General features: G+C 26.1%; 1 long non-coding RNA gene across 2 annotated transcripts; it reads left to right on the forward strand.

The window, feature by feature from the left end:
* Positions 1 to 2,543: 2,543 nt before the first annotated feature.
* LOC136083577 (uncharacterized) lies at positions 2,544 to 6,075 on the forward strand. Of its 2 annotated transcripts, none has more exons than XR_010639913.1 (3): positions 2,544 to 3,255; positions 3,366 to 3,478; positions 5,911 to 6,075. It is a non-coding gene; the product is annotated as an uncharacterized LOC136083577 (long non-coding RNA). The 2 variants fall into 2 exon arrangements; XR_010639912.1 differs by having other exon boundaries at positions 3,366 to 3,474.
* Positions 6,076 to 7,931: the final 1,856 nt, after the last annotated feature.

The raw sequence follows: 7,931 nt of genomic DNA on the forward strand, positions 1-7,931 counted from the left end.
CTAGGAAGATTAAATATATATAATCTAGGAAGCAAATTCTAAAGGACTGGAGTTCGAGGAAAAAACTAGACGATTAAAATTTTTGGAGCACTTAGGAACAGTCACAGTATAAAGAATTAATTAAATGAAGAGTAACACGAGGTACAACTATGTTTACAATGCGTTTTTGCACCTTGTCTGTAAGAGAAAGGGCATCATTGGAAGACCTGCCCCAGACATGGCAACAGTATTCCATACAAAGACGAATTTGAGATTTATAGAGATAAAGAATAGAATCCGGAGTAAGGAAGTGGCAAGTACGATAAAGAGATGCAACTTTAGCAGATGCTAATTTTGCAATGGATTTGAGATATGGTTTTCAAGAAAGATCAGATGTGAGAGTTAATCCTAGAAGATGAAAGGCAGATGACTCATGGAGTACATTGCCGTTCATAAATATAGGAAGATATTTTGCGTTATTGAAAAAATCTAGTATTGCGATAACGATTAGCCGAATAAAATTGAGTTTTATCTGAGTAAAAGTTCACAGCCACTGAGACCCCATCCATGAAGTGAGATTTCTTTCAAGCTCAAATACCCCCACCAAGCAATCAGAGAGTGTTTGCTTCTTATCAAGACAAGAAGAAATGGTAATATCTTCAGCAAACAATATACAACATTACGATTTAAACGTTGTTTATTTAACGTTGTTTCAACGATAAATCAACGTTGACAAAAAACTTAATTATAAAAAAACCGTCCGTTGAATATACAACGATACGATTTAAACGTTGTTAATTTAACGTTGTTTCAACGATAAATCAACGTTGACAAAAAAATTAATTATAAAAAAACCGTTCGTTGAATTGGTGCTTTAAGTAAAAATAGTTAAAGCGAAAAAGTATTAAAGCAATATTTTAGTATAGAGTGCAAAACAGAGGGTGTTTATGTGTAAAATTTTGAATTTTAAATTTTCAAAAACGTTTTATTTAGTATTTAAATTTCTACTTGTTCTTAGGACAAAAGAAATTAATGGCTTATTTAAGAAACTGGCGAAAGTGCCACTCTAATGTTCTAGCTCTGGCAGAATCATCTTCTAGTAGTGAAGAAGAGAAAGTCGAAAAAAATAATGACAATTCAAAATTTACACAAAATATCAGTTAAGTAGAAGAACACAAAAATTCGGAAAGCGATTATGAATGTGAAGAATTTCTTCATGATTATTTGTCTCAAAGTGACAATGACACTGTGTTTTTCTCAGAAAAAATTGAAAAAAACGATGTTTCTTTTAATCATAAATTGGCGAAATGGCAGTAGAGCACTGTGTTCACGTGAGTAAGTACACGAGCTGTTAGCTATACTGATAGCAGAAGCCTTATGCTATCTGCAGAAACAGCTTTTTGTATACCAGTTTCAAGACCAAAATAACAGTATTGACCACCACACTTGCTTTCGACAGTAACTGATTTTGGAGCCTAAAGCAAAGTTCTTTTATTTTTCAGTGAGGATAAGAAAAAAGGAAACAAAGTACCAAAATTAGATAACTTTGATAAGTTCTCTATTATTTTTTAGTGAATTTTTGTTTAATTTCATTTGTAAAAATGTTCAACAAAAGTTGTTTTGTGAAACTATTTTAAGTTATAGAGTTTCAAAAAAGAGTGTTATACTTTCTTACTGGTATAAGAAATCCCAAAACACAGCCTGATTATAATAATGAATTTATAAGCTAAATAAGTTTTATTTTGTCTGAATTTATAAGCTAAATAAGCTAAATTTGTTGAAGTGGACAAGATATTAGATGACGAAAAAAACACAATCATCAGGAGTAAGTTTTAATAAGTATTTTATTAAATAGTATTATCATTTAGTTTCAGAACTTTTTTTAATTTTGTGTCGACAGCTTTATATCAAAACTTATAAAAACTTATAACTGTATATATTAGAACAATGGCTTCTTATTTTGTAGTATAATTTCAATGGTTTAAGGGCAATTAATGTTAAATGTCTACAGTTTCATTTTCATTAACATGGTTATAATACATTATGAGCGAGGTAAGGCAGTTTTTACAACCAGATGCTATTCCTGGTGTTAACTTGTTATTCAGATCAGGACTGATTATTTTTTTCTTGTTATACTAACAGAAGTTTACCAGACTATATGGTGCTATGAAAGGTATACCTTTATAAGATATATAAAACTTTTTTATTTACAGCTTCTTCTATTGAACACGATAAAGCGACTGAAACTTTAATTGATGTCATTTTGTCTGACTTCTTAAAATACGCTCCATTTCAAAAAGGTGGCGGAAAAGAAAGGAAATTAGATTGATTGTTATAAATATTTACATATATTTCAATAAAGAAATATTTTCTTGTTGTCTACTAATATTGTGTTTTCAGTGTTAATTCAACATTACCAAAAAAAATTTCAGTTATGAAAAAACATAGGATTGACTTGATGTTTTATATGAAATAAGAAAAGCTTAACTTATATAATATTTTTTATTTTTAATAAAAACAAAAATACTAATGATGTGGTATTAAAAATTGTTATTAGTATTAATGCTTATAAGATGAAGATGTGTAAAAAATAAGTTACAAGTTATTATTTGGTCTTGAAAATTGTTTGAATGATAATTTATTATTTATTGAGATGTTTTCTTTTTTAATTTTTGTTGTTTTTATATTATCAATCAAACTAAGTTATTGTTGTGTGATATTTTATAATAAACTTTATATTATATTTTGTATTAATAATGAATATTATCTATTTTTGTTCAATATTCCGTATTACTCTTATGTAGTTCAATATGTTTTAGCAAACAGGGATTCTTTCATTATTTTCCCTTGATGATATATTCAGAACTATGCAGACTAATAGAATAATAAATATATTCATAAAAATGAATTTAAAATATAATAAATTTATAAAATAAAGAAAATCTTATCTTTGCTAATGTCTACTAATATTATTGTTTAGCAAGTATCATGGTTATAAAATGTCAAGATTTAGCTAGTTTAACTAGGCCTGTTAGTACACTTATATTATGGTTTCTTCGTTTTTTTATTAGTTCATATAGTATTTTCAAAATCAAATATGTGGAAAGGAGCTGTTTGGAATGCAGATTTACAAGAAGAAGAAGGTGTAATTCCATCTAATTGGATTTGTAATAAAACTGTTTATTGGCCTTCTCCAGGTACCAAAGCATTGACTACACTAAAATGCTGAGAAGAATTGGCTTAAGTTTCCACAAATTAAAACTGAATTCTCTTCAGGTATTACATCTATATATTACAATTATTATTTTTTAAATAATTTTGTTAGGAAGAGTTATTTTGTTGATACAAATTATATAACTATTCATATAACTATTTCAATTCCACAGAAAGCAAACAGAATTGTGAAAAATTTGAATTTACAACTATAAAAGAAAAATGTTATAATGAGAATGTCTATTTACAAAAAAGAAAACATAAACAAAGAGAATTTCCCAAGTAGGTATTAGTTTTATGTGCTTGGATATTATAAATTACAATTTTTATACCTAAAAATAAAAATGCTTTGTAATTTAAACCACAAAGTAGTAATTATATTTTACAGGTTCAGTTATCAAAGATTTAGATGAAGTGTCAATGCACCTGACCTTTAGTTGTTCATTGATCAAATCTATATATATATATATATATATATATATATATATATATATATATATATATATATATATATATATATATATATATATATATATATATATATATATATATATATATATATATATATAAACAACTTTTAAATGTATTCTACAAAATAGAGTGCTCAATGTTTTAAAAGAACAGAGCAATTATGTATTAGTAGAAAATCACTTAACAAATTTTTTTTTTCATTTTACACTGTGTTTCATTAATAAAAACTCATAAGAAATGCTTTTACACTGTGTTTCATCAATAAAGACTCATCATTTCTGATGAGTCTTTATTGATGAAACTCAATGTAAAATAAAAAAAAAAAATTTGTTGAGTAATTTTCTACTTATATATATATATATATATATATATATATATATATATATATATATATATATATATATATATATATATATATATATATATATATATATATATATATATATTATATATATATATATATAATATAGTAATTTTCTACTTATATATATATATATATATATATATATATATATATATATATATATATATATATATATATATATATATATATATTATATATATAAATATAATATAGTAATTTTCTACTTATATATATATATATATATATATATATATATATATATATATATATATATATATATATATATATGTATATATATATATATATATATATATATATATATATATATATATATATATATATATGTATATATATGTGTATATATATATATGTATATATATATATAGATCTATAGTTTGTTGGCTTTGGGAAGAGCGGAAGGAAAAAAGTGATTCTTACGCCAACACATACGTCACTTTTAATTACTTTTGACTTTCGTCCAACATTTGCGTGTTGGACAAAAGTAAAAACCATTAATTTAATTACAAATAAATCGTTTTTAAAAAAAACCACAAAAACGCAAACTTAATTGACCAGAATGTTTTAAAAACATTCTGAATGTTTTTAACAATATAAACAATGTTTTTATTTTTTTAATAAAATGTTTTTATTTTTAATTTTTTTAATAAAATGTTTTTATTTTTATTTTTTTTTACTGTAAATCATGCGCGGAGTGTTGCTACATCGACTATCTTATAGCCTGACTCGCAAGGGAGTGCTGCTACATTGACTGACAAATAGCCTGACTCGCAAGGGAGTGCTGCTACATCGACTGACAAATAGCCTGACTCGCAAGGGAGTGCTGCTACACCTACTATCTTTTACCCTGACCCGCAAGGGAGTGTTGCTACATCGACTGAGGGTTTGGTTGGGGCAGGCAGTCTCTCAATTATTAAAAAAAAATAATTCCGGTCTTGCATTTTAATTTTTACTTTTTGTTAACAAAATATGGAAAAAACTTTCGGACAACATCTACGGGTTGTATATATATATTTATATATATGTATATATATATATATATATATATATATATATATATATATATATATATATATATATATATATATATATATATATATATATATTTCCCCCTGAAAGTGCAAGGGATTATTAAAAATTGCTTTAGCAAATGCATGCTATTTAACATGAAAAATGAAATTATTGACCTCTGTCCAAGCCCCATAAGTGTAAAAATATGGATGTTAAACCTAAATAAAAACAAAAAAAAATCCTTTATATTAGGTGCAAAATCTCCTCTAAAATCCTATTTTTCTTATGAAAATTTTTTGTGGCCACCCCGATAATTACTTTTCAATGTTAGAAAAATTTAATATTTGGATTATTAATTTATTTTGAAAAAAAGTTGTTTCATTTAAATTAAATATTTGAAAAAATTATTAATAATCATTTAGCAGCTGGGCCGTCCCGAATGGGAGGTGTAGGGGTGTCCCACCACCCCCAAAGCTGTCATATAAGCAATTAAGTTGACACAGCAAGTTTTGAATTATAGTTGGCTAATTGCAAATATTAAGGACTTTTTTTTTGTGTGTGTGTCTCTAGTTGGCAAAAAATACATACAATCCCCCCTCCCTTCCCATGAGAGACCACTTCGGGACGGCCCTGTCTAAAAGTTAAATTACCTTTTAAAAATTCAGAGTTTTTTCAAAAAATTTTATGGCCTCTACAGATATGAAGAACAAAGGTGAAAAAATATACTTAGAAACACTAATTTATATGGCTTTGTAAATGGAATACCTTTATAAGTTGTAACACCTTCCCATTCATTATATTTTTTTTAAGTTTGCCTTTTTTGATTTTTTCAAATATTTTTTTTTTATTTACAGCTTCTTTTATTGTATTCAATGAAGCAAAAGAAACCTTGGTCAATGGAATATTGTTTGATCTACTAAAATACGCTCCATTTCAAAAAGGTGATGGAAAAGAGAAGAAATTTGTGTAGATTTTATTCAATTATATGTAGATTAAATTCAATTATTTGTAGATCATATTCAATTATATGTAATATTTAAATATTCAAATATATGTGATATTTAAATATATTTTTCAATAAAACAACTTTTATCTCTTGCTTTAATAATACTAATTTAACTACACTAAACTAAAAAAGTTAAGTATAGACTATGTATACTCTAAGTATAGACTATGAGTAGATTTAATATCCATAATATACCTTAATAATGTAATAGAGAAGTGCAACAGCACTAATAGACATGCATACTACGTTTTGATGGTAATCTCAGTTTTTATCAAAGGTTTCTGTGACAAAACGTTTTTTAACGTTGATAAATCAACGTTAAAAAAATTGTCATTCTTAACTTTGTTTCAACGTAAATTCAAGTTTATTGTAACGTTTTTTTGGGTCGAATCAACGTTTATATAACGTTTGAACCTAACGTTGATTTAACGTTGATAAATCAACGTTGAAAAAAACTTTCATTCTAAACGTTATATCAACGTAAATTCAACGTTTGGTTTCAACGTAAGTTCAACGTTGTTTGCCGGCTGGGATATATATATATATATATATATATATATATATATATATATATATATATATATATATATATATATATGCATATATATATATATATATATATATATATAAATATATATATATATATATATGCATATATATATATATATATATGCATATATATATATATATGCATATATATATATATATATATATATATATATATATATATATATATGTATATACAACCCGTAGATGTTGTCCGAAAGTTTTTTCCATATTTTGTTGACAAAAAGTAAAAATTAAAATGCAAGACCGGAATTTTTTTTTTTAATAATGATAGACTGCCTGCCCCAACCAAACCCTCAGTCGATGTAGCAGCACTCCCTTGCGGGTCAGGCTATTTGTCAGTCGATGTAGCAGCACTCCCTTGCGGGTCAGGCTATTTGTCAGTCGATGTAGCAGCACTCCCTTGCGAGTCAGGCTATTTGTCAGTCGATGTAGCAGCACTCCCTTGCGAGTCAGGCTATAAGATAGTCGATGTAGCAACACTCCGCGCATGATTTACAGTAAAAAAAATAAAAATAAAAACATTTTATTAAAAAAAATAAAAATAAAAACATTGTTTAACTTGTTAAAAACATTCAGAGTGTTTTTAAAACATTCTGGTCAATTAAATTTGCGTTTTTGTGGTTTTTTTAAAAAACGATTTATTTGTAATTAAATTAATGGTTTTTACTTTCGTCCAACACGCAAATGTTGGACGAAAGTCAAAAGTAATTAAAAGTGACGTATGTGTTGGCGTAAGAATCACTTTTTTCCTTCCGCTCTTCCCAAAGCCAACAAACTATAGATCTATGTATATATATATATATATATATATATATATATATATATATATATATATATATATATATATATATATATATATATATATATATATATATATATATATACAGTACTGCGAATAAGTTTTAGACCACTTAAATTTTTTTTAAAAAATATCGGAGAATTTTTCCCTAATATTTAAGTTTGTAGTTCTAAATTATAAACTTATTAAAACACATATATTTCACACAAAATATGGAACAATTACAAACTTTTTAATGTCAAACTTCATAAAACACTCTCAATATTTACTATGTCCTCCTTTTGCCTCAATCCCGATATTCGTCGGGGAATAGATTCATACAACTTAGTTATAAAACCCTAGGATATGTTGTGCCATTCTCTTTGAAGTACTTCAAAACACTCTTCAGCATTTCGGGGAGCATGTTTGACCTTTTTTCTGTCCAGGTAAACCCAAATATGCTCAATTGTAGTCAAAACTGGACACTGGGAGGCCAGGTCATCAATTCCAGTACTCCTTTC

The sequence above is a fragment of the Hydra vulgaris genome, chromosome 08 (assembly GCF_038396675.1).
Source record: "Hydra vulgaris chromosome 08, alternate assembly HydraT2T_AEP".
In the NCBI taxonomy this organism is placed as follows: Eukaryota; Metazoa; Cnidaria; class Hydrozoa; order Anthoathecata; family Hydridae; genus Hydra; species Hydra vulgaris.